The 27,203-nt window shown below is 45.0% G+C and overlaps 5 non-coding genes across 5 annotated transcripts; 4 read left to right on the top strand and 1 right to left on the bottom strand.

The window, feature by feature from the left end:
- Positions 1-10,528: 10,528 nt before the first annotated feature.
- Trnac-gca lies at positions 10,529-10,600 on the top strand. Its single transcript has one exon. It is a non-coding gene; the product is annotated as a tRNA-Cys (tRNA).
- A 2,816-nt stretch (positions 10,601-13,416) lies between these two features.
- On the bottom strand, positions 13,417-13,488 carry Trnac-gca. The gene has a single exon. It is a non-coding gene; the product is annotated as a tRNA-Cys (tRNA).
- Positions 13,489-19,886: 6,398 nt separating this feature from the next.
- On the top strand, positions 19,887-19,958 carry Trnac-gca. Its single transcript has one exon. It is a non-coding gene; the product is annotated as a tRNA-Cys (tRNA).
- Positions 19,959-20,885: 927 nt separating this feature from the next.
- Trnac-gca lies at positions 20,886-20,957 on the top strand. Its single transcript has one exon. It is a non-coding gene; the product is annotated as a tRNA-Cys (tRNA).
- Positions 20,958-23,830: 2,873 nt separating this feature from the next.
- Trnac-gca lies at positions 23,831-23,902 on the top strand. Its single transcript has one exon. It is a non-coding gene; the product is annotated as a tRNA-Cys (tRNA).
- Positions 23,903-27,203: the final 3,301 nt, after the last annotated feature.

Raw genomic sequence — 27,203 nt, 5'->3', positions numbered from 1 at the left:
GGATGTTTGTGAGCTGCTGTTGGTGGGTGCTGAGAACGTGCACATGCTCGTAACTGCTCAACACGTGTGATCCTCCATTCTTTTACATCATATTGAGTATGGGTGTCCAGCCTGCTTGTATTTTTGTGCACCACCTGTGTTTGGAATTACCCCCAGTGACTGGAATTACTGACAGGTGTGAACCAGTAATTGAATGAGAGCCATTTGTAAGAACAGTGAGTGCTCTTAACTGTTGAGCCATCTCTCCAGACCCTTGCTTACACGAATAGCTAACATTCTGGGTGATCTTTGAAGTTTTATTCCTTTTTGAGAAAATAGGCTTAGTTACCCTCCATCCCCACTGTTTCCTCTTATAACTGGCCTTTTCCTGGGCAGAAAATCCTGTCTTTCCTGTACCATGTTGCTCTGTGGGGTTGGTGCTTGATGCATTTCTTGAAGAAAGCCCCACAGATTTTAGGACTCGTTCACCATGTTTGTAGGAGTGCACCATCAGCGCAGAAAGTCAAAGAGGACGTGGGGAAGGGAAGTGTTCTCTCTGGCATTTCTTGGTTACTTCAGACTAGAATATTGAAATGGATTCAAAGTAATATTAAAGCTAAAAAGAACTAAAAAAAAATGACCCTGAAACTCAAAGCCATCTCTGCCAAGTTCTAAGGGCCTATGACTGTACTCCTGGTTTCCTAGAGAGTCTCATCTTCTGTAGGATTTTAAAAGTCAAACATTTCTCCGTGTAGCTGAGAGTTAATGTAAACAATAATTCAAATCCATCATGCCACAGGGCACCAAAGTGATTTCTTCATGTAATAAGCAGATTAAAATGAACTACTAGAAAGATGCATGGTATCTCACATTCGAAGTGTGTATGACTGAAACAGCAAGCCACACATTTAACATGGGAACCATGATTATCCTGCTAAGCCACCAGAGTGTTAGCAATGGAAGAACATGCTGCTATACAGAGAAGGCAGGGGCTGGGGACATGTCTCAGTGGGTAAAATTCCTGCTTTCAAGCATGAGGACAGGAGTTCAAACCCCAGGAAAGCACCAGAACTGGGGCAGAGATGGATGGGTCTCTTGAAGCATTCTTTGGTTTGCCACCTAGAGGCATCAGTCTCTCAGAATAAGAGAATCTCTCAGTGATAGAGGAAGACCCCTGGCACCTAACATGTACACATACCACACACGTACACACAGAACAGCAGTGCATTCAATAGGAATTTGATAATTTACTATAAACCTAAGGAGGGAAATCCAGATTTTATATATATATATATATATATATATTTAATATTTTTAGCATTTAATATAGTACTTATAGTAGTTATAGGATAGGTACAAGAAATTTGTAAATGGGGTTGGGAGACAGCTCAGTAGTTAAGAGCATGGGGCTGTTCTTTCAAGGGACCCAGGTTTGGTTCCCATCATGGGTAACAACTGTAACTCCAGTTCCAGAGGATAGGATACCCTATTCTGGCCTCTGGGAGCACTACACATGTGTGCAGGCAAAACACTCGTACATATTATAAAAAAACAAATCTTAGTTTCATTTTACTCACTTTCCTTGTGAGGTCAATTCATTGTAGTGTCTTTCTATTTTCAATTTGAAATGATCTGGACTCTCTTCCATGAATTTTTATTTTGTCTTAAGACATAAAAGGATTTGGTTTTGCATTATATTTATAAAGAAGTGTTTTTGTTCTTAACATTTTTATTCATTTTGGTTATTTTTTTCCTTTAAGCAGCTGTATTAGTTATTCCCATTGGAATAGCCTGCAGCTGTGTATGTCAGAGCTTATGTGATGTGCCTTCTACACCATCAGTGAGTGGATGGTGGGTGAGTGCATAGCTGCACTACACCTTTAGAAAACAACACAATGCACTTCACTCATTGGCTTCCTTGGCACTCAAATGAAAAAAAAAACATATGTCCACTCATTTGCAAATATCAGTTCCTTAGATATAGGTATTGCAATGCAACTGAAAAGGTACTTGTTAGGTACTCACCAAATGATTGGTGGCCCAGCTCAGACTAGGGCATTTGACTGCAGATCAAGAGATCCCCTGGTTCAAATCCAGCACTGCCCCCTCTGGAAGTTTAGTGCCCTATATAGACTTTGCCATTGGCCAGGTTGAGTAGTAGTAATTGCGTGTGTGTGTGTGTGTGTGTGTGCGAGAGAGAGAGAGAGAGAGAGAGAGAGAGAGAGAGAGAGAGAGAGAAAGGGAGGCAGGCTGATGACTTGATTTGAAAGAAAAAAAGTCTCATTCACTCTCCTAAGCTGGGGTAATGGAAAGCTCCAGAACTACAAATGTGGTTCTAGAGCATGATCAAGTTACCAAGTATTATATGGATTCAGACAAACATCCTGTTCTAGTCCTTTATTTCAGGAATACAATATGGAAGTGTACATTGAAAGGTCTCTGAGTATGTGGATTTAGTATCTGAGAGTGTGTCGATGTGTGTAGATTACCTAGTTCTCTCAGACTTTGTGACTTGTGAGGTCAGAGCTGGGGCCTGAGAAGCTTATCTTGCAATCAGACCCTTTCTTCTTCTCATTCTTCCATATCACACGGACATCAGATAACCTTCAGGAGTGACAAATTTAGCTCCTAGTTGTTCAATAGACTCGTCACTCAGGGTTATGGTTCTGAAATGTATTCGACTTGTCAGAGTTCAGGGAGGGGGCTGGAGAGATGGCTCAGCAGTTAATAGCACTGACTGCTCTTCCAGAGGTCCTAAGTTCAATTCCCACCAACCACATGGTGGTGCACAACCATCTCCTAATGGGATCTGATGCCCTCTTCTGGTGCATCTGAAGACAGTGACAGTGTAGTCACATACATAAAATAAATAAATCTTAAAAAGAAAATAGAGTTCAGGGAGACAGAACACACACATAAGTTAAACATAGCAACACTACTCCTCCCAGAAAAGGATCAAGAGACAACAGAAGTCCAGCATTTGTGGTGAGATTCCTAGTGGCAGAGGGAAGCTGGAATCTCCGTTGTGTACAGCTTATGTACAGCTCATGTTTCTGTAACTGTGAAGAAATTCCTGAGATAGAGAATGGAAAGAAAGGTTTATTGTGACTTAGGTCTCAAGGCCTCATCCCATGTCTACGTGTCTGTGCCGTTTTGGGCTTGTGGTGAGGTGAGTTATCATGAGGGGAGTCGTGTGATGGAGCAAAGCTACTCATTTTGGGATGTCTGGGATGGTGTCTAGAGAGGAGGGCTCTGCCAGGGTCAGGTTCTGTCCTGATTTGGGTGATTTCCAAGGAGTCTCCCAGCCAATTCCACTCTGAGTTATCCTCTCCACAGACTCTTCGGACCATCTTAGTGCTATACAGAGGACCCCGTCCCCCACCATGAGGCAGAGCAGATAGATCATCCTATTATTGGAATTACCCAGAATTAGATATAAGTGTCTTCCTTGAAACTGAAACTTTGTGAGTGCGATGGTTAATTTCAACGACCAAGTTGACTGGATTTAGAATCACCAAGGAGGCACGTCTCTGGGTGTGTCTTTAGGTTTCTGAGAGGTTTAACAGAGGAGAGAAGATTCATCCAGAATGTAAGCAGAACCATTCCATGGCTCTGGTTGGCTCTGGTTGGCTCTGGTTGACTCTGGTTGGCTCTGGTTGGCTCTGGTTGACTCTGGTTGGCTCTGGTTGGCTCTGGTTGGCTCTGGTTGGCTCTGGTTTCCACGGTTTCCTTGACTGAAAATGAAATGGAAGTGGAAAAAAAAAAAGCTGAGTGCTAGCAACAATGTCTTTCTGCTTCCTTACTGTGAGGTAATGTGATCACCTCACATTATTTCTACCATGCATCCCGGCCATGAAGAACAGTCTCTCCTACAACCATGAGCCAAAATAACCCCTTCTTTCCCTAACTTGCTGTTGTCAGATGTTTGGTCACAGTTATAAGAAAAGTAACTACTAGAGGTAGAAAATCCAAAAGTTACAGAAAGGTGAGTCATAAATACCATGCTCCCACTGAGACTGCATGGAAGCTACTGTGGAGGCAACCAGCTAACCCCTGATGGCATTGGTCTTAGTATAGAAGTGTAGGATCTCAGGCTCCAGCACAGGGCATCTGTGTAGTCGAATGTGGCTCCTGAGGTCACTGAGGAAGCTTTAGGACTGGAGCCTGTGGTAGGACTGAGCTTCCAAGGCAGAAGCTCACTGATGCCCACTGTGATCAGTAGTTTGATTGTTCCTCTAGAGCCACTGACCCCACCCCACAGGAGTTTCTGCTCCTTTCTAATTTCAACATCTATCTCTAATTCACTTTCTTTACAGTCTTAGCATTCTTCTCTGCTGGTAGCTTCTTTTTCTTGGTTTCTATTATGTTATGAATTTGGAAGAGAGAGCATCTGATTGGTTCTTATTGCTATATGGGGAGATCTCCAGACAACTGGTCTACCTGTTAACTGGCCAGACAGGGAGGAAAGCTTCAAAGAAACTGATACCCTAAAGATAGGATCACATGTGGAAAACCGAGAGGTTCCTATATTAGGTGGCCTCCTACAGAACAAAAATTAACTTTTAGAAATTAGAAGAAATAAAATACAGAAAATATTAAGGGAATTTTCCAAATGTTAAAGTAAGTTGAGAAGACAAAAGAAACAGTAATAAAAATATTAAAATTAGTGTTTAAAACTAAGATATATATAAAAACAGCTCATGAGGGGTTGGAGAGGGGCATAGGAGTTAAGAAGTATATAAGGCTCTTAAAGAGGACCAGAGTTTGATTTGTAGCACACACATCTGACAACTCACAAATGATCTGTAACTCCAGCTCCAGGGGAACTGATGTCTTCTCTGGCCTTTGCGGGCACCTGCACACACATGCATATATCCACACACAGACACAGGAGTCATACACATAACTGAAAACAAATTAAAAATAAAACTAATGAAAATAATAGAAAGATAAAATGATGAAGGGACAAAATCCAATAAACTTTCTCATAACAAAAGGCAAGGTTTTCCATTAGAAAATATCCTTTTACTGCTGTGCACAGTAGATAAAAAATGATCACCACCAATGCTATCAAAGTGCATAGCAAAGAACACCAGAGCCAAAAGGAAGCTCTTAAAAATTTAACCAGGGGAAGAAGCAGTAGATACACACAGGATAGGAAATAATAATGGCTAAACTTTCAACAGCAATGCTAGACAGGAGAAGATATCAGGAAACATAGTTCAAATTAGGAAGGACTGTGGCTTGTACTCTATGTCCTCCAGACTGCAAATCAAGTTTATAGATGGAATGGCAGCACCACCAAGCATGGGCAGTCTTGAGCAATTTCTTCTGCTCACCTCTCACAGAAAGCAACCAGAGGAAGTTTTTTTTTTTCTTTCACTTTTTAAATTCAACACTAGAGATACGGGAAAAGACGAGCTTCCACACATAAGAGAGAAATTGTCTCAGTGAAGGTGGAGACATCATGGGGCCTCCATTGAGCAGGGATGACACTTTCCTGTATGGAAAATTGTTCTGAAGGGCGTTTCCTAGAGCCCTCACAGGTTGAGGAAGGCTAGGTACTTAAGGGAGACAAGGCAGTTGTGAACATGGGACACCCCAGTTACTGCCCTGGTGCTGTGAAAACAACTCGGGACAGGAAGAGTTTACTTGGCTCACATTTCTAAGAACAGTTCATCATGGAGAGGGCTATGGGAAGAACATGCAGGAACTTAGAGCAGAAACCATGGAAGAACACTGCTCGTAGGCTTGCTTGCAGACCCATGCTTAGCTTCCTTTCTTTTTCAAAAAAATTTATTGTTCTCTCATATATTACATCTTGTCTGCAGCTTCCCCTCCCTCCTCTCCTCCAAGTCCTTTCCCTCCATCTCTCCTCTCTGCCAGATTCATTCCTCCTCTGTTTCCCATCAAAAAAGAGAGCAGGCCTCCTATCAACCAAACATGGTATAACAAGACTAAGCATACAACAAGACTATGCACAAATCCTTACATTGAGGTTGGATGAGGCAACTCAGTAGAAAGAAAAGAGTCCCGAAAGCAGACCAAAGTGTCAGAGACCACCCCAGAGAACAGCAAACTACAGAACCATAACATACATGCAGAGGACCTAGGTCACACCTCTACAGGCTCTGTGATTGTGGGTTCAATCTCTGGGAGCCATTATGAGCCATGCTGATTCTTTGGGTTCTATTCTTGTGGTATTCTTGAGCCCCCTGAGTCCTATGATCCTTCCTCTCTGTTTTCTGCAGTCCCTATATAAGCTCCCTACCCTATACAGGCCAGGGCCACTGCCTAGGGGTGCCTAGGACACCCTTCCTATGTCAATTAACAATCAAGGGAGTTCCATACATTATATTATTGAAAAAAAAACAACTAATGAAAATCACAGAAAGATACTATGAAGGAGGGCAATCTGGTACAGGCAATTCCACAACTGAAGCTTCCTCGAAAATGTCACCAGGTTATGTCAAGTTGACAATTAAAACTAAGTAGAATAACATGAGGCTATTGCTAACTCCAGGAAAACAAAGTCCTACCAGATTTCTTAGTTTTACTTAGCATGGTGTAGATGAGCTATGAGCACTCTTAACTAATCATAATAAAGACAAAGATAATTCAACTCAAAATTGAGACGTCAATGAATACATTTAAAAACTGAGAATAGATGGGTGTACATGAATTCCATCTCTTACCTACAGAAGTGTGTTAGAGATTTCTAAACCTGCTTGTTTTAGATAGAGCATACCACACTGATTTTTTTATCTATTTCCTCTCCTAAGGCTAAAAGTCGAGGAGAAACAATCCAAACTATGGAAAGTGGCTGTGTGTAGGTGGCAGGAGAAATACACAGAGAATTGAGAAGGTCTTTTTTAATGATTAAATTTTAAAAGCAGTGTCTTTACCCTTGAAAAATAATTGTGGAAGCTATTATGATATACAGTGGACACATTTGTGTAGTGGGGATAAAGTTCACAGTAGAGCTGTCTCTGTAGAGCCCCTCTATGGTCCTTGTTCTATGCTGTCTTCATGGTGGTTCTCTGAAGTCCTTCATTGTTCAATCAGTTCCAGGAATGTATTCATCCTCAGGGTGGAGATATGTGTTTAGATGTAGGTACTGAAGAAGTCTCATTAGGCACAGTGCCTTTCAACTGAGGTTTTTGTGGTGTATAACATGAGGAAATCCTTTTCCTTGACTGAAGTGTCCATTCAAGGACAGGCCTGGGAAGGTTTAGAGTTGAGGGACGCCATCCTGCTAGTCATATTTGGCAGCTTCTGGGAAGCATGCCTGACGGGGTATAAGTGTTACCACACAAAAGAAAATTGAGCTAAGTAGAATCCATCCACAGGGGTAACAGTGCAGGGTTAGGGCATTTGAATGGAGATCACAGGTCTGTGCGTCCCAATCCAGTTATATTCTGTGCCTATTGCTTTTGTCTATAACCTTGGTATTGGACCCTACCTTTCTTTCCCTACCAGGTACTGGGATATAGACTCTACCTGGAAGAAAGGAGGTACCCTGGTATGGATGTCCACTGCGAGAAGCTTTAAACTACTTTCTTCTAAGTGGACTTCTGTTTCCCTGGCCTTGAGTATTTGTCTTTGTATGTGAAAGTGTCCCTTCCACACATGGAAGGACAAGAAGCAGATACTTCTACTGAGAAGCACTTGTGTCAGAGAAAGTGACTCAAATGTCTCACAGATCTCTTTATTTAATCTCCCATGGAAAGCAGGCAGGGCCAGGTTCTCCAAAGGCTGCATGTGAAGTACCAAGAATTTACCAATGAATCCATGGATTGGGTACGAGGTATGCAAACTCCCCCATTTTAGATTAAATAACAGGACACCTAGAAGGCTAGCGGGATCACTTGAGAAGAGGGAAGACGATCTCCGTGGTTTGGGAAACGCTAAATGAGAAATGCTCGCTAATCACTCAGGATGAAATGCTGAGCTGACGGGAGAACGTTGATTCAGGAGCGAGGCCGGGCTCACCTTTGTCCCATCTGTGGTGGTGTAATGGCGGGCTCTGTGATGGTGAACTTGCAACCAACTGAGGTGTCTGTCTCACAGATCTAGAGGCTGGGAAGTCTGAGGGAGGGTCTAGGTCGGCTGAGGGCCTTCTTGCCGTGTCACAAAGTTTGTGGTTGTTCTTCTCAGTTCTGTGTCCTGAGGGTTCGTCTGGGTAATTCTCTTTGGTGAGCATTTCTATAGGGATGGGTAGATATTTTTGTGTGTGGGGGGGCAGGTACTGCCTTGAGCTTTCATATTATTTACATTTTTATTATGAGACCTGAGCATGTGAACTTCTTTTGTTAGTTCTGTGTCTGATATGGACAGAGCAGATCTCAGGATGTGTGGGCCAGGCTGGGCATATAGGATGGCTATGGCTTCGATGGAGTGAAGTCAGGGGGCTGTAGTGTAAGGAGTGTGTCCTGGTCTGGAGTTTGGTGAAGTGCGTGTGGGGTTGGAGGAGGATTGTGGAGGAAAGGACGGGAACGCTGTACTGAACACTGTATTCTCGGCTGTCAGCTTTACTACATCTGGAATTAACTAAAAACTAAGCAGTTTGGTACACCTGTGAGGGTTTTTTTCTTTTTCTTTATTATCTTATGAACAGTGATTGATGCTTTGCATGCATGTCTGTCTGTGTGAGGGCACTGGATTCCTTGGAACTGGAGTTAAAGCTGTAAACTTCCATGTGGTTGCTGAGAGTTGAACTCAGGTCCTCTGGAAGACCAGTCAGTGGTCTTAACCCCTGAGCCATCTCTCCAGCCTCAAGAGTTTTTCTTAAATAAATCATCTGAAGTGAGAAGACCCACTTTTAATCTGGATCTCCTGAGGTGAGACCTTTAAGACCTTCTGCAGGCCTGCCTATCCTGTAGATGGATGGCTGCCTCCCACCTTTCCTTACACACTCAATGTTCCTCCCACCTTTCCTTACACACTCAGTGCTCCTCCCACCTTATCTCTCGTCTTCCTGAAGATATCTGTTTTCTCTGGTTCTGTTATGGTCTTAAAGGCAAGGACTATGATAGAAAACTCTTTTGGGATTTTTCAGGCACAGCTGTTATAGAGGGATCTTGAAATCAGCTCTTCACACCAAGTTCTTCACACAAAGAAGATTTTTTTTGCCCCAGAGGGACAGAGGGCAGGGGATAAGGCGACAAGTCAGGAGATAGAGGACAAGGGAGAAGGGGAAGGGATGAAGAGAAGGGGATCAAGGATATTTGTCCGGGAGGGACCAAAAACTGTCTCTGGATAGAGGGGAGACAGACAAGGCCCATGGGCAAATGAAGGTTTACAAAGGTAAGATGGGAGTACTGGTGAGATGGATCAGTGGTTAAGAGCACTGGCTGCTCTTCCAGAGGTCCTGAGTTCAATTCCCAGCAACCACGTGTTCTCCCACAAACATCCATAGGAGATCTGATGCCCTCTTCTAGCTTGTGAATGTATATGCAGCAGAGTACTCTTCCAATTAGATAAGTAAAATGCAATCAATCAATCATAAAGATAAAATGGGAAACCCCATGTTAGGATAAGCTATATAATTTTAATTGGCATTCTATTTAGATAAGCCAAAGGGGGCTTTTGATTGCTGGACTTCAATACTTTGATAGCTGGACCTTGGTGGTCAACCTCAAGAGGAGGAAATAGGCCTTGGTGGCTAGCTTTAGAAATGTAATCTAGGGGCTGGAGAGATGGCTCAGTGGTTAAGAGCAGTGACTGTACTTCCAGAGGTCCTGAGTTCAAATCCCAGCAACCACATGGTGGCTCACAACCATCTGTAATGAGATCTGATGCCCTCTTCTGGTGTGTCTGAAGACAGCTACAGTGTATTCATATATAATAAATAAATAAATCTTTAAAAAAAAAAGAAATGTAATCTAATGGATTTTAGAAAGGCAGAGGGAATCAGAGAGAAGGGCAAGGCCTGCTAGAGCCGTGCTCACCACACTTGAACTGGCCAGAGTCTATTGACTGGCCTAGTCCAGCAAGAAAGGAATGTCTATCTGGTGAGCCAGTGGTCAGAATTAAGGAGAAAATTACAGAATCTGGCTGTCTATGTAGGGTGGACATTTCCCCTGTGAGTTTCTTTCCCCCTTCCAGAGTCCACTGCTCACGTGCTTCACCCTCAGAGTCTACAGACTGACTGAGCTGCTGTTCCAGGCAGAGAGGGATCCTGCAGTACTGCTGCTAACAGTGCCAGCTAGGTCCCTGTATGAACTCTGAGTGACAGCCCATCTGTCTTCAGGGAAGGAAGAGAGGGGTGTCTGGTGCCTCATGTGAAAGGCAGAGGCCAGCTCAGAGCTAACCCAGGACAGCAGTGTGAAGTGGGCTCTGGTCTGCAGCTGCTCCACTCCTTTTCTTGGGTGATGATGCAGTTCAAGGATGGACCTGGAAAGCTGCAGAGCTGAGGAAGGCATCTCAGCAGTCAGGTCTGGCAACTTCTGGAAAGTGGGTCTGTGAGCATCTGTAATTTAACTTTATAGTCAGTCATAACTTATCACCACTCAGATGAAAATTATTAACTGTGTACACTTGTACCAGTGGGGGTATAGCTCAGGGGTAGAGCATTTGACTGCAGATCAAGAGGTCCCTGGTTCAAATCCAGGTGCCCCCTTATTTATGTCTGGTTACTGACTTACCATTCATCTTAGGCAGGCCACCCATGATGTTAGAAAGCCTTCATTAGCTGAGGCCTCTGGAATCAATGTTACTATGCTCCCATTTACTGCTGTGGACCACTTCCCAGCCACACTATAGTCAGGGTACATTAATCCAATGCACACAGATCTCTTATCTGTGCTGGGTCCTGTCTACCTTTTTTGTTTAACCTGGCCATCTGCATTCTTTCCCTCATCCTCACTGGGATAGTTAGTTTCAATTGTCAGCTTGACACAATGTAGCCTCACCTTGGAACTACAGTCTCAATGAAGGGTACAGTGTCTAGATTAGGTTGGCCTATGGACATGTATGGAGGGGATTGTCTTGAGGACTAAGTCAATGGATGTATGAAGACCCAGCACTATTCTCTAGGCGGAGATCCTGGATTGTGTGTGTGTAGAAAGTGTGCTAAGCACTGACGAGCATGCATGCGTTCATTTTTCTCTGCTCTTTCATAGCTATGACATGACTAACTGCTTAAAGTTCCTGCTGCCTTGACTTCCTTGAAATAAGGGACTGTAACCTGAAATTGTGAGTTAACATTAACCCTGGCTGCCCTTACTTGCCTCCTTTCAGGGCATTTTTATCACAGCAGCAGAAATGAAACTAGAACATACCTTTCCCCAGTCTCCCCCCCCCCCACACACACATTGAGCAATGGTCCAGTATGATACAGAGATGCCCACTGAATGATGAACTCCATTCTGAATTTCAAGACTTTTGGCAGGCTAAGATGGGAGTGGACGGAGTCTGAGGCTGTGCTAGCATGGAGAAATGCTACCTGAAGTCAGACTTGTAGGAGGCAGAACACATCAGCAAAGGATTGCTGAACGTTTTACAGTCACTAACTCACTACTGTCAGGTGTTGAGGAGATGCCAGAAGAGTGTTCTTTCTGCTTAGGAAGATGATTTGTTCCTTTTGTAAGATTGGTCCGTCAGGAGGTGGCTGAAACATCCATTGGTTTGACTGGTTTGATTCCAAAGTACAGGACCTACAGGATGCTCACTGCTGGAAATGTACTGAGGGAATAGTATTGAATGTGTATAAAATGGCTGTCGTGATGACCCCGTAGGATATATATGAACTTGCAGAGCTGAAAGGCTGCTTCAGAGTAAAGTGATGACTGTGAGCTCTTTGTGACAGACTGTTCTTGTCATACATTCTCTGAGAAGAGCCTGACTTCCCACGAGAACTCATGATTCATAAAGAGAATTCCGAGGCAATGCAGATAGCACGTTGCTGTTGGAAAAAGTGAACCAGATCTTTCTCCATGGCAGGAGGCCTTGACTAAGTCAGTTCAAGGAGAGTAGAGGAGCCAGAACTTTCCCATGAGATAGACATCTCGGCAGTGGAGCTTGGATACTCCTTATGAAGACTGGTTTGACTAAAGCAATGCCTGGTAAATTCTCTTACATGGAAAAGAGCATCTCAGAAAAATGAAGTCTGTCCCATAGAAGCCCAGTGTGTCCAGATTGGTGTCACTGCTGCTTCCATTCATCTATAAGCCTATAATTGTCTTCTCTATTTAGGGTTCTGCTTACTAGTCATCTCCAACACTGTCCCTCCTAGGACCCTGTCAGTGTGCTTTGCAAACATCAGATATCAATCATAAGTGAGAGTCCCATTGATGTTTAATGATGTGTGTCTATTTCAGAAGTTCTTAATTAGTCGCTCCATAAACCTGACATTGTGGGGGGATATCCTGAATCTGAGGCTGTCGAGTTATGCTGAGGCAAAGTCAGTGGGTCACTTTGTCCCACTCTCCCCACTGTGCAGCACCAAACCCTGTCCTTCAGTCTTTCTTTTTACATTTTATGTGTATGGCTGTCTTGTCTGTATGTATGTCTGTACAACACGTGGTTTCCTGGTGCCCAACGTAACCAGAAAAGCATTTCAGATCTCCTGGAGCTGGAGTTAGAGACTTTTGTGAGATGCCAAGTGGGTACTAGGAATCAAACCTGTGTCCTCTACAAAGCAACATGTGGTCTTAAGCATCAAGCCATTGCTCCAGTCTCCAGCCCTTCAGTCTGTCTCACGTTTCCATCCTTCAGTCTTGTCCCTGTTTTCTTGGTGGACAATTCTCTACATTGGTTTCCTTTCTTTTTTACCCCCCTTCGGCCTATGAGTCCTCTGTTCAGGGTTTAAAGTCCCCAATGGTGAGACTCTGTGACAAAATGACTCTGCTTGTAGCCTCAGACACCAGAATAAGGGTTGTGTTTACCTTGTCCTGGTCACTTGTGCCCTGCCAGGTTTCCCTCATATTACTCATGGAGTTTATTAGCTCTGGCCACTTATCAGCCACGGCGAAGACACAAAGAGAAGTCAGGTATTTTCCTTTTACCTCAGAGTCTTAGTATACATAGGAGTTAAATTCATGGCTCAGTCCTTCCTCAAATGGAGCAGGAGCCAAAGCACAGGTTAAGGGGAAACTAGAACTGGAGAACACCCTGTAGGAGACTCTGGAGGGAGTTCCTGAGGGGACAGCTATGGAAATTTCCAGAGGAAGAAGCCAACTCCTCAGCTTCATAGGACTGAATCTTCTCTGAGCTTCTACACTGAGAGAGCCTTACAGAGCCTGGGAGTACAGCCTGTGCTACAACATGTAACCTAGATGGGTCTCACAGTGAATTGTATACTAGCTCCTCTCAGAGAGGAGAACAGAGACCAGGCCTGAGCAGAATATAGAGCACACAGGAACACAGTCTGTTATGTGGTTCTGTGTTAACCAATACTTCACATTTGGTGTCTTGTATATAAGGGAGACAATAAGAAGGGGGCACCTGGATTTGAACCAGGGACCTCTTGATCTGCAGTCAAATGCTCTACCCCTGAGCTATACCCCCATCTGCTTTGTGTATATCTGACAGACATCTCTGAAGCTGTATGGCCACTCTCCAACATGTGTACTTTGCAGTACTCTGAAATCATCCACTTTGTCCTGGGAGGCCCAGCCATAAGCCAGCTCTGCACACCTGTCTGTCACCTCCTCCTGACCAGCATCCTCCTATCCTGTTTCACAGCTAAGATGGAACACATACCTGGAAGTCTGCATCTATCTCATCCTGCAGACCCACCTGCACAAGCTACACCCAAAGGGCTGGGTGCTAAGCAATTGATGGCTTTTGAGGGAGAAAGAATGGTTTTCTTTAAGGGAGTGGCTCTTGGTAAGTCAATCTTATTGCAAAGGAATACTTCTGACCTAGAAGCATATGGACAGCACAGATTGGAGGACACACAGCCTGGGGTATAAAGGTGGGATGGCTCTGTGAAGAGGAGTTAAAAGAAGGAGTTGAACGTGAATATGACCAAAATACACCATATGCAATCTCAAAGAATTAATGAAAATATCTTACAACATATTTTTTTTTCCTCAGCAATAGGGTCTTACCATCAGTTTGTGGAGAAGAACCGATAGCCTCAGAATAGCTGGTGACACAAGGTCATATGTTTAACCATAACTTTTTAAAAATTGGCAGAAATTAGTTGGGGTTGTTTTACAAAACCAGAGAATTCTGGACTTAATGACTACTGAACAGGGAGTGACTTGCATGGTGTTGTGGGAGAAACACTGTTTCTATGTTAATGAATCTGGACTGGTGGAACAAAACATACAAATGCTCAAAGATCTCCTTCGAGATCTCCAGATCGTGCTATATGATCAACACCCCAAGCCCATGATACTCAAACCCTCTGGTAGCTTGGCTTCTTTCCCTCTTTGGTCCTGTACTTGCTATTGGGGCTCTACTCCTCCTGGTGTAAGGCTCCAGATAGGGGAGACCCCCACTCAAACCACAGGAGATTACGGCTACCCAATGAGTTACGAGACACTGATCTTGATGCAACTGCAAGAGGCTTTATTTGGGGATCAGTAGGCTGATGCCGAGTCTCACAAGAGGAGCGTTGACCCCAAGGCTCGGGAGCAAGGGGTATTTAAAGAGAAAACCACAAACCAGAGGGGTGAAGGGGAAACCAGGAGGGGACAGTGGAGGAATCCCAACCTACATCATAAAAATAGTTGGAAAGTTTCAACCTAGTCACATTCAGCTAGTCACAGACCAGGGTGGAGAGTGAGTAACATCCTGTATACATTCTTTTCGGGAATGTGACCTTAACCTAGTCATTTACCTGGTGGTCAGTCACTTCCCGGGGTGACTTGTCTTACCTGTATTATTAGTTCTGCTATTCTTTGTTGGAACGATCTGGCTGACTTGCCCCCTGGCTAGTTCTTTCTTTGGGTGGCCAGCTAGTTCCTGGAACCTAGGCCTGTGAACCTGCCAACCTTAATTCAGATGGTGGGGGGGCCTCAAGCTTCTCTATGAATTTTCACATCCTTTCACTGGCACCTTGCCTCATCCGATTTCTAAAATGGCAGATAAGTTGCATTGCAAAATCACTGCCAATCAGGTTTTGGTTCAATACCAAACCGTTCCCCACATAGAGGCTGATGACTATGATGACACCTCCCCCCTTATTCAACCAAAAAGGGGAGAAGTGGGGCCAGAAAGCTGTACAACTTGGGGAGCTGGTCTGGAGCAATAGAGACGTCTCCAAACCCTAAAAGTCTCGTCCTGAGACTGACAGGAATAGGGCTGCTTCCTCCTTGCTCAGGGCTTGCATGTAAGCCTTATGTTTGGTAAGCCTTACGGCCCCTTACATCCACCGCCCATGAGGAAGTCATATAGCTGGTGGCCAAATTAGGTTAAACTTTCTTCCTCCATATAAAGACATGTCCAGTAAGCACTTGGTATTCCTCTTCATGAGGAAGCATTCCCAGCATCTCAGCTCCAGCCAATGATGTATGCTCATCTCAAAACCCCTACCCACTCCCCAAGGTGTATGTAGTCCTGTTCACCTCTAATAAACGAAGTTGTTTCACTGAAAACTGTCTCCAGAGAAGGCTATTCCTCATGCACTCATGCCAACTGAGATCCTGTCTAACTCAACCTCCCTGGCCAAGCTCCATTCCTTTCAGTACAGCGCAGTGAGTAATGGTGCCTGGACACCTCAAGAGGGAAAGCAGCACCCTCTTGCTTCTTTTCCCTGTAGATCTGCAAAAAGGTGGTCAGTAATAACCATATAGCACAGTCAACGCTAGCTTGTCTTTGAATCTTCTCTGCCAACAATATTAGTCCAAAACTTTGGCAAATTTTTTTTTTTCGAGACAGGGTTTCTCTGTGTAGACCTGGCTGTCCTGGAACTCACTCTGTAGACCAGGCTGGCCTCGAACTCAGAAATCCGCCTGTCTCTGTCTCCCAAGTGCTAGGATTAAAGGCGTGCACCACCACCACCCGGCCTCCTTTGGCAGATTTTTAAAACAAGGGCAAAAGGCAGCTGTATTCTTTGCCAAAATATCTTGAGAATGATAATATTCTTCCCCTATGAAATATTTTGAGCTGGGCCTCCACAACTTCATTTCCCTACCTCTGTTTTCTAAGCACCTATTACATGGCCCATAAAGTCTCAATTACATCATTCAACTGCCTTTCTAATCTGAAGTCTCAACATCCCCCATATTCCTCCTACAAGCAGCATGGTCAGGTCCCATTATATTTACAACACAGGTCCCAGTATCTGCTTCTCTCTTATTATTCTGTGTTACTAGAATGTTACATACATAGTTACTATACTACTCTATGGCCACGAACACATATCATTGCCTCGGCCCTCGGGGATTCGACAAGAGCCTAGGGAAGGGGGCGAAAAAATGAAGGGACAAGAGACACAAAGAATTCGAGCAAGTCTGGAGTTCTGATCAAGCTCTGAAACTTTAATTTTGGGGGCAGGTTATAAAGACAGCAAAACGGGAAGTTTGGGTGAAGGTCATTGCTGAGGGCTATCCCACTGTTGTAGCCTTATTGCCCTAGACCATCCCACTGTCATAACCGGCTCCCAGGAAATACCAGACGTTCTTTAAGCTCCTGGGACCTGAGACCCGTGAACGTCCTTTCTTAACCTTGCACTGACTAGGCTTTCTAGAACAGCAGGTAACTTCCTAGGTTCTCTTAGGACAGCAGGTAGCTTCCTGGGTTTGGCTCCCGGCATATCATGATCAAGGCAAATTAGTATAAAATAAAGCATTCAACTGGGGGATTGCTTACACTTTCTACAATTAGTCCATGATGGCCATGGTGAGAAGCATGGTAGCAGGTAGGCAGACCTGTCACTGGAGCACAAACTGAGAGTTTATGTCTGATGCATGAGCAGGAAGCAGCCAGTAAGACTCTTGGGTGTCAGCACCAGTGCTGCCATGGTACCAAGCTCGGGCGTAGGTCTGGGGGATTAAAGGAAGACACAGACTCGGGTCATCTGTTATGAGAGAATGCCAAAGCTTTTACTGAGCAAGTTCAATATATACACCAAGCCAGGGAAGGAAAAACACAAACAGGAACTCAACTGGGGGGCAATGGGCTGTCAAGTGTAAATTCCCTTCCTGGGGCACCATGCCTACATCAGGATGTTTTGATCTTAGAAAAACAGCAGAATGTTACTTGTCAGACAGCAGCACACGGAAAGTTTCAGCCAGGGCATGGCAGCCCTTCGGGGGCCTGATGAGGATTTTGAAAGCACAAGCCCAGTGACACTGTTGCACCTCAATACTTAAGGTATTAAGGTACTTAAGGTCTGTCATGTCTAGATAGTGTTAGCATTCTGTCTAAACTCCACCCCCACAGTTACCTGGCAATAGCCAGGTAGGCCTGCCCACTATAAAAGGGGCTGTTTGCCCCCTCCTCTCTCTCTCTCTCTTGCTCTCTTGCTCTCTTGATCACTCTGTCCCCTCACCCCTCCCCTTTCCCTTCCCCCTTTCTCCTCCACATGCTCATGGCTGGTCTCTACTTCTCTCCTCTACTCTCTCTCTCTCTCTCTCTCTCTCTGCCTCTACTTCCCTCCTGGTTCCCCTCCCCATGCCCTGAATAAACTCTATTCTATGCTATACCGGTGTGTGGCTGGTCCCTCAGGGGGAAGAGATGCCTTAGCATGGGCCCGCTGAGACATCCCCTTCCCCCATACCTCTCCACACACCCACAGAACATACTCTCTTTATCTCTTTATAAACACACCTGATAGCTCCTCTGAGCTTGCTGAAAACTGGTGGACTCTCTTTTTTTAGGGAGGCTTCCTCGTCTCTGTCTGATCTGGGGAGCCAAACCCCCAGTCTCCTACTTGAGGGATTTCACAAGTCCTTGGCAAACCCACAAGTTCAATCCTCTCCCCCCCCCTTGCCCTACAAGTACCTGAGATTCCTGGAATGCCTCTCCACACAAATAAAGGATTCACAGTACTTTAAAAAACTCTAGCCAATGAAGCTTCACTCTAAGAAGAACCCCTTTCTATTTGCCAAGGTTTATATATAGCCCTGGTTCACCCTGAATAAAGTGTGTGTGTACAAGCCTACCCCAATAAAGGCATGTGCACAAGCTAAGATCATCTAAGAGAGGTGTTTTATTAAAATCCCTGGAGAAGGCCTTCTTCCCCCACTCCCAGCTGGACTTGTGTCCTGCGGACCCCACCCATTTTGGATTCCACTTCATCCTTCCAGCCAGGTGTGCAGCAGTGTCTAGACACTGTAAGATTTCGGCGCGCGGTTTGGACAGACAGCACGAGATCGACCCAGTTCCACAGGAGGAAGTTTATTTAGGGGGGGGGAATGGGAGAGAGAATCGGAAGAGTGGCGGGAGGAAGAGAGTGAGGTTGGGGCGGTCTCCACTATTTGAGCGAACGATGACATAACTTTTTCCCAGGTACAGGTGAATGAAATAGGTGAGTTGTGGGAGTGTTGTCTTGGTTGCCTCGGCAACGATGCAGAAGTTGCCTGGCGCCTGAATGTGACATCACTGAGTTTGGACTTATACTAACAGACACTCTGAGAGGAAGCTGAGCACACACACCACACATCACACCTCCCAAATCTCCCTAATTAGTTCCACTAACTGAGGACCAAACATTCAAATACATGAACCTATGGGGGCCATTCTCATTCAAACCACCACATTATTATGTGAAAAAATACTTAAATTAAATGTACAGACTATCATTATAGCCTGTGGGAAGAAGTACAGGCCTTATCACAATAGGAAGGCTAGACATTTTACTTCGTTAGCCTCTTACAGGAAGGGTTCGTCTCCCAAAGGAAGAAATGTCATTTTGATAAGAAACATTCAAGACCTTGGAATCTGGAAAGAGACACTGGCACACAGAAGAGATGGTGGGAAGGAAGGGTTACCTGGTGACGGTGGGGGGATCCACAGAGCCTTGGCCGTGCAGTATGCTGTGTGGGCAACCAGAACAAAGGGAGCAGGACCTGGGTCACCACAGGAGACAGAAAGTACCGAAGTTCATTACTGATGATCCATTCATGGAAAATTGCTCGGGAAGATGTTTCATAGAGAACTCAACATGGATAGAAGATGGTGAAAGAAATGAAACAGTTTAAACATGAGGCCGCCATTAACTTGAGGAAAAACAAAAGTTCCACTAGATATCTTCATCCTGTTTGGAATTACTGACCTCAATCATACAGTGTTAACAAATCACGTGATATAAACATAGAGCCACCCAACCAAAAGCTGGGACGTGACTGTAACGGGAAAGTCAGAATGGGAGAGGATATGGAGTTATGATCTCATCACTGTCAGTTACTGATGTGTAGATGATGGTATAAGAGACACCACGCTGTGTGGGTTTCCCTAGGTGCACAGGACAGCCTAGCAGAGACAGCTAACCCTCAGGGAGTGGCTCCCATTGGATGACAGGAGCAATGAACTAAACAAAAGTATTCGGGGTACATGTGGTGGTTTTCTTAGTAACCTTAATATTGAGTTTTCAAAATAATTGAATTGTGCATACATTTTGATTTAAAAATATATGAAAACAAGTTTGTATGGTGGTGACGGGTGTGAAGGCTCAGGTAGAGGCCATAGTGACAGCATTCTCTGTCCTCTGCTCTGCTGAGGCAGCTCCTCCAGAGGTCAGCTAAGTAGCCATTGTGTTGCATGTGGGTTTTAGTTGACTTGAAGGTTGAAGCAGCACCAGCTGAAGCCTCCTGCCTCAGTTAGGACCTCAGCAGGAGAATGCTGGTCATTCATGAGGACATGGCAGTCAGACGGGCAGCGGCAGCTCAGGCCTGGGCCTCACAGGACGAAGCAGATGATGACAGAGCACTGCCAAGTGCACATGCCAGATGGTAGCAGCCAGGGAGTGGCCATGCAGGTTCTGAGTGCCCATGAGACACTAATAAACAGGTGGGGGTATAGCTCAGGGGTAGAGCATTTGACTGCAGATCAAGAGGTCCCTGGTTCAAATCCAGGTGCCCCCTACCACACATCTGTTTTTACTCATGGAGATATCACACACACTCAGTCCTGTTTCTTCCATTCATTCCAGGCATGGACCTCACCAGACCTGGGGGCTCCAGACCAGCCTGTCATGTGGATAGATGGCTGTCTCCCATCTCTTCCTACATGCCAACTGTCCCTCCCATTCTTATTATCTCTCTCCCCTGTTCCTGCATATACCTAGTTTCTCTGGTTTTGTTGTTTTCTAAATAGAAGGCGAGGACTATGAGAGAGAATTTAAGAATTTTTCTAGGCACAGCAGTTATAGTGATGCTCAGTGTCCAGGGACCAAAAAGGAAAGTCTAACCACAAACCTACCCCTCTCCATGGTTATCTGATGAACCTGTGGTCAGAACTAAGGAGACAAATCACAAACCAGGCTGTCTATGTAGGGTAGATATTTTCCTTGTGAGCTTCTCTCCACATTCCAGAGCCCACTCTTTAGGTGCTTCACCCTCAGAGGCTACAGACTGGCTGAGCTGCTGTCCCAGGCAGGGAGGGTTCCTGCAGTGCTGCTTCTGACAGTGCCAGCTAGAGCCCTGTGGGAACTCTGAGTGACAGCCCATCTGTCTTCAAAGAAAGAAAAGAGAGGTATCTCAGGGCCCAGGTGAAGACAGTTGGCCAGCTCAGGAGCTAACCCAGGAGCAGTGTGAAGTGGGCTCAGGGTCTGCAGGGTGCTCCTCTCCACTTCCTTGGCTGATGATGCCATTCACAGATAGGTCTGAGAAGTGTTATATACCTAGTTTATATAGGTGTAAGAAAGCTGCAAGCTGAGGAAGGCATCTCACCAGTCAGGTCTGGCAGCTTCTGGGAAGTAGGTCTCTGAGCATCTGTAATTTAACTTTATAGTCAGTCATAACTTATCACCACTCAGATGAAAATTATTAACTGTGTATACTGGTACCAGTGGGGGTATAGCTCAGGGGTAGAGCATTTGACTGCAGATCAAGAGGTCCCTGGTTCAAATCCAGGTGCCCCCTTTTCATGTGATTTTGGAAACTAACTGACCACATTCATGGTACAGACCTACTTTCGCTATTGACTCATGTCTGGAGATTCACCCCAGTGGAGGGCACCCTTGTGTTATTAGCCGCCAGATCCCTCACACATAGCTGACTATGCGTTCTTTGGATCTCGAGTCTTTCAGGTGAGCAAGTCTTCTACACTTTTACAATGTAGAGTAAATTTCCTAAACCTAAAAAATGCTAGGTTTTATTAGAAAGAACCATCAGTGGTTCTCAGATTATGGGATTTAACACACAGAGAAAATGGGCCACAGCAGAGGACCCCCAAGAAGACGGAATGGGGGTACTGAGCTGGTAATCCACCACAGTTGGAGAAGTGTGTCAGAGCTGGGAATGTGGGAGTTCTGGCTCTCAGAAGGGAGAGGGAGCATAACATCTTATGGATTCCGTAGATCATGGGGTTCCCAAGCTGCTTATGGGCCTGGTTTGTGTCCAGTGGTGCCTCATGACTGGTTCTGGTTCTCATGACTGGTTCTACAGGCTCAGCAGCTGTACTGTAGCAGCCATGTGTCCCTATTTTAAGTGTGACCCCTTGGAATAAAGTTCCTGGAGATGCTAGGGGGATGAGGTGGGAGTGGGTGTGTGGGTTGGGGAGCACCCTCTTAGAGGAGGAGGGGAGAGGGGAGAGGGTGGGGGGCTTCCATGGGGGGGACAACATTCGAAATGTAAGTAAATAATATAATTAATAAAAAAGTTTCCAACAATGATCCTGACTTTTTTGGCAGCTGTTGTTACAGCTCAATGGGAAGGTTCAAGCAGCTCCTGGACACGCTGGAGCTCTGCATCAGACCCTGGACAGCTCCTCTTCCTGTCCTTTGTACTGAAGACACAGAGGGGACACGCAACCCCTCCACTGTGCTGATGGCTTCAGCTCTTTCTACAGAGTGACAGAGATTCCATAAAATTAAACACAGAATCAAATCCGTATGTACCATGCTGGGGTCACAGTGTCCCTGTCTCCCGAGCGTGCTGCCCTGTCAGTGACAAACTCCCTTGAGTTTTGGAGGATGTTGGCTCCTCCCCAAACTTGAAAGAGAGGCTCCATGTCACCCATGAGCCTTTATTGGGATATGTTTCTGTAACAAGTGACAGTGCCTAGGAAGATCCAAGGCTGAATCCAGAGGTCTTCTTAAATACTCATCTGAAACCCCGAGTTGGGTTGATGGTTAATAGTCACCACATACCAACTGTATGCTTTACATTTCAATAATATGACCACATATGGGGACACACACACACACACACATACACACACACACACACACACACACACACACACACACACACACACACATACACGAGTTCTCTCAAAACTGGATTTTACGGCTGTGCTGACTCTAGGATGAGTTGCTCAGTGGTGACTTCCTGCTCTGTCTCTGCAATGCTTGTGTGAACCTTGTGTTATTTGCTCTTAAGTCTGTAAGAATTCACCAGAATTGACCACTTTGCATAAGTCTTGTTCTATGAGTAAAATAGACAGCAGAAGTATATTTACTAGATAAAATATAAATGAGTCTTTTCCCAAGACGAAGCATTCTGTGATTGCCCCATCATCTTATGCAAATCACAAAAGTTGTGCTAGGGCCTCCCTGAATCCTCTCCTTTTTCTCCATCTCCACAGACTACAGCCTTTGGCTGTGGTCCTCTCTCACATCTTTGGCTTCTCTGTTGGGGATGGGTCCACATGGCAGAGATTTCTGGTCCCACTTTGGTAGATTCTGTAGGCTGAGCTCTGGTTGTTTAAATAGCCAGTCTTTGTACCTGGAACTTGCTGATGTCAAGCTAATGATTTGGGACCAGCATAGGGTTAAAATTTTTCTCACATTTAGAGATTTTTCTTTTAAATTTAGGACCAGAAAATGATAAGGTAGAAGAGCAGAGGCTGAAAAAAAATCACAGAAAATAATCCCAGAACAAGAATGTGCTGAGGGTCAGAGTGGGGTGGGGAGAGGACAATGAGTGGGAGGAATTTGCAGGCAAAATTGCAGGAGGGAAGCAGAGCAGGACTCCATCTCTGCACACTGGTTCTCCAAATGAGCCTCCACAGATGCTGACCAGAAAAGGCTGGAGTGTGCTGGGCATGGAGGGATTCTGGGTATCCTGTGGTAGGTGTATGGGGAAAGATATGGTAACTGCAAGCCTGGTAGAGTCCTGTCTGAAGGAGGTGGGTTGGGTCGTCTAGCACATTGGCGATGTCACCACACATTCTGTATCCTTGAGTGAGGCAGTGCAGGTGGCCTGTGCTAATAAGGAAGTCTACATAGGTACAAGAACAAGACTTGGGAACTTTTTGTCAATCAAGCCCTGCTCCAGGACTGTCACCTGCTGATCACATGTTATCAGCCACTGCACTGTGTCACGCTTCAGTCACGATGGTCTCCAGATGTCCTTCATCATATCTGCAGTCTCTCTGTTACTTGGTTATTAAGCGGGAGTCTTTTATTTGTCCCTCATATACAGTCTGATCAAGGATTTCTCAGTGGATAGAGAACTTTCCCTTCTGTCTACTCCTGCCTCCTACTCACCTCCAAAGGTCATCTAAACACTCAGTGTTTGCATATGGCTCCTTTAGTTATATTGAAGGAGGTTGAAGCAACATCACCTGAGGTCACCTGAATTTAATGCCCTTGCCTCAGCTAGAATTAAGGACGGAGAATAATAGTCAGTCATGAGGACATGGCAGTCAGACGGGCAGCGGCAGCTCTGGGCTGGGCCTCATGGGAGGAAGCAGATGATGACAGAGCACTGCCAAGTGCACATGCCAGATGGTAGCTGCCAGGGAGTGGCCATGCAGGTTCTGAGTGCCCATGAGACACTAATAAACAGGTGGGGGTATAGCTCAGGGGTAGAGCATTTGACTGCAGATCAAGAGGTCCCTGGTTCAAATCCAGGTGCCCCCTTCCTAGGATTTCTTTTAGATGTTAGACAGTAAAATGTTGTAAGTAGCCAAAACCAACCAAATAAAACCCTATTCCCTCATTGTCCCTTGCCCTGGCGGTGTCCCATTATGCACTGATCCGTGTTCACCTGTGCAATGGATTCTACTCAGGCTCCATCTGCATGCTGCTCTCTGAAGCCCATCCACGTCACAGTCTCTTGTGGTATCACATGGATTGTCCTCTAAGGCTGTGACCCTGTGGGTCACTCACTGTAAGAAATTAAGCTTTGAGGAGGCTTGGAACAGAACCAACTGGACAGCCCTTGTCTTTCATCTCTTAGGAAGTTCCTCCAGAGCTCCCAGGGTGCTCCTCATATCCAGCTCCCCTGCCCTGCACTGTAGCTCCTGCCACTTCTGTGGAAACAGTTCACCCATTGGTTAGCTCCTATTTAGAATAAGAGGGGTTCATTTTTGTTGTTTGTTTTTTAAGTAAAAGGACAGTGTGTTTACTCACAATTACATGTTTGTGTGTATTCACCACTGATGACAGGTTTGAGAACCTAGCAAGCTACCTAAGTGTTTATTGAATGTATAAAGGATGGTGTATAATTGTGAGTGTCTTCCTAATGCTGTAAGAGTACGGAGAAGGCTCTCTCTGGGCTTCATGTAAGGGTCATTAATGACCTAATACCAGAAGGCCTTCTCCTATCTCTTGGTGTGAATTTATGGAAAAAGCCACACCCAGGCGTCTTTTCCAGGTCAAAGTTGGTGCCTTTAAAACATACCCTGAGTGTGTGAATGTGTGTGTGTGTATGTGTGTGTATGTGTGTGTGTGTGTGTGTGTGTGGTGACTAAGGCAAAGTTGGAGAGAAGAGGGATGGTAGACGTCACTGTAGAAATCTTGTCAGTTTCTGGATCATTAAGAGCAAACCATGAACATCTAGATATCTTAAGTCTGGAGCCAAGATTGAAGAAGTCCTAATGAGGCATTAGCTACATCTATATACCTTGGGGGTATAGCTCAGGGGTAGAGCATTTGACCTCAGATCAAGAGGTCCCTGTATCAAATTCAGGTGCCCCTTACCCTTATCTAATTTTGACCTTTTAGATAGATGCCTACACATCTTAATTTCTTCTTCTTAGTAGACTCTAGTGTTACTCTGTTTTCTCCTGGAAGCAGTAAACACTAGGGATTTGTTATTGTTGTTCTTTACCCCAAATACATTAAAATCACTTGAAAAATCTGTAAACAGTCCCTTTCCAAAGCCTTATCCAAGAACAGTTAATCACAACATCAAAGGTGGGGTTTAGGCACGATAAAAGCTTCTCAGGGTTTCTAGACCACAACTGAAGTGAGAACCAGCCTTACTGAACTTCCCAGGAGCCTTTGCAGGATAGGCTGCTCCATCTCACCTGTCTGTCCAGCATCTGTGCTCGGGGCCATTTCTTGTGTCTTTAGCATCTGTGTGTACAACAGTGACAAACAGCCAGCAATGGCCCTTCAAGGGGCAGATGCTTTTAAGCTCTTCCTAGTTTGTGGTCTCCCCCTTTTTATATCCAACAATTCTTGGGATAGGGATAGAACCAGCCCTCTCAGCTCAGGCAGAAGGTTTTTCAGGTCAGTGAGATGCCTTGTAAGTCCAAGGGAGTTTGCAGAGGGTTAAATAGTGACAGAACAATGGAGAGGTCAGATTCTGTGCCATGTTTAGTTTGTAGAGCGGCTGAAGGCAATTCTGTGTCTTATTTAAGCTTTGAAAGAAAAATTCTGCAGAAGGCATTGATGAATTATATTGGCCATCTCAAAACTAGAAAAGTAAAGGCTTTTTATGTTCTGGAGAACAGATGGCTTTTTTTGATAGAAAAACCTCAGAACCCATTGTGGATACAGACAGACAACAGTTCAGAAGTACAACTCCCAGGTTTTCCATCCTTCACACAGGTCATCTTTTGAGAGTGCCTGTAACTTACATGTGTTAAACATAGATGCTTATATCAATACAATGGGTGCCATTTGGCGACAAGGACATCCTGATCTCTGCACTGAATGGCAGACAAATTGCTGCTCGTGACAACCTGCTTACATCTTGTCTCCCTGGAGCCTTTGTCTACTAAGTACCCCTTAGTTTCACTGAGCTGTTTGTGCATGCTCTGTGTTCTGTATCCTGTGAGTTCTCTTACTAGTGTAGGACACAGCAGTAACAGAACCTATGTCTTCAGTGACACCACCTCCTCTCCATAAAGCTGGGCCTCAATGATGCAAGCTTTTACTTAGCGTTTTGGTCCCGTAGGGATGCGACTTTTATTTTTCCAGTTTCATAAACACTCAGAGCATTGTCTGGAACTAGTGGCTTGATAGAACCAGAGATTTGACTTAGTCAGATTTGACAGCAAGCGCTCTTATCCACTGAGCTGGCTTGCCAGCTCTCCCTATGGTCTTTCTAACTTCTTCACGATTACCATTAGATACATTATTGTGAGTCTAATACCACACACGACTCCACTGGCATTTTCCACCTTCTGTCTGGGACAGCCAGTCTTTGCTCAAGAGTTTTAGAGTGAGGCAAAGGATTCAACCTCAGCTTGGCCTCAACTGGATCAACTTCTGCAGATAACCAATGATGCCATTTCTTATGAGTTTACTTCTGTTTCCCATAGTGTCAGCTTCAGAGTGTGATTTTCTCCTTTAGAAACCAGTGTTATCTAACCTCTTTGCTCTCTTCAGGAAACCTTGGTCTCTTCCTTCACTAGGAAGACCGAGGCTGTCTTAGGGGAGCTCCTCAGCGCCCTTGTTATACTTCTATCTCTGCTGTCTCACTTCTCAACTCTAAGAGGAAAGGTCTATTTCCCTCCTCCCCTGAGCTCGTGCTATGATCCTGGTCTGTCTCTTCACTTTCCCTGAGATCTCACTAAAGCACCAACAACCTCTTTAGCATCTTCACACAAGGATGTGACCCTACAGACTCTACTCAGCTCACAAGAGAGATGCCACAGGCTCAAGTTTGCAGTGATTGTGGCCAAGTGTGTGATGAGATCGAGTGCATGGTCTCACCAGCACTTCTCAGGAGTGTGCATCCGCTGCCCACCACCTCCCTCGTCTATCTTTGAGTCAGCTCCTAGCAGGCCTGTCTCCATTGCTTGAGAGCCCTCTCTCTTTTTCTCATCTGTTTCTTTCTATTTCACTGCCCATTTTTGCAAAAGCAGACTTGTGAAGGAAGATTTCACAGAAGCAGACACAGGTGAAAGGACGTCCTGTTAAAGCAAGCATGTGAAAGGACACGTGATGAAGGATTTTTGCTAACAACATATATATCCTCTCCTAATTT

Source organism: Grammomys surdaster, unplaced genomic scaffold (assembly GCF_004785775.1).
Source record: "Grammomys surdaster isolate TR1022 unplaced genomic scaffold, NIH_TR_1.0 124726, whole genome shotgun sequence".
In the NCBI taxonomy this organism is placed as follows: Eukaryota; Metazoa; Chordata; class Mammalia; order Rodentia; family Muridae; genus Grammomys; species Grammomys surdaster.
Note: the sequence above shows the minus strand (reverse complement) of the source record. Positions and strands in the feature narration are given on the sequence as shown.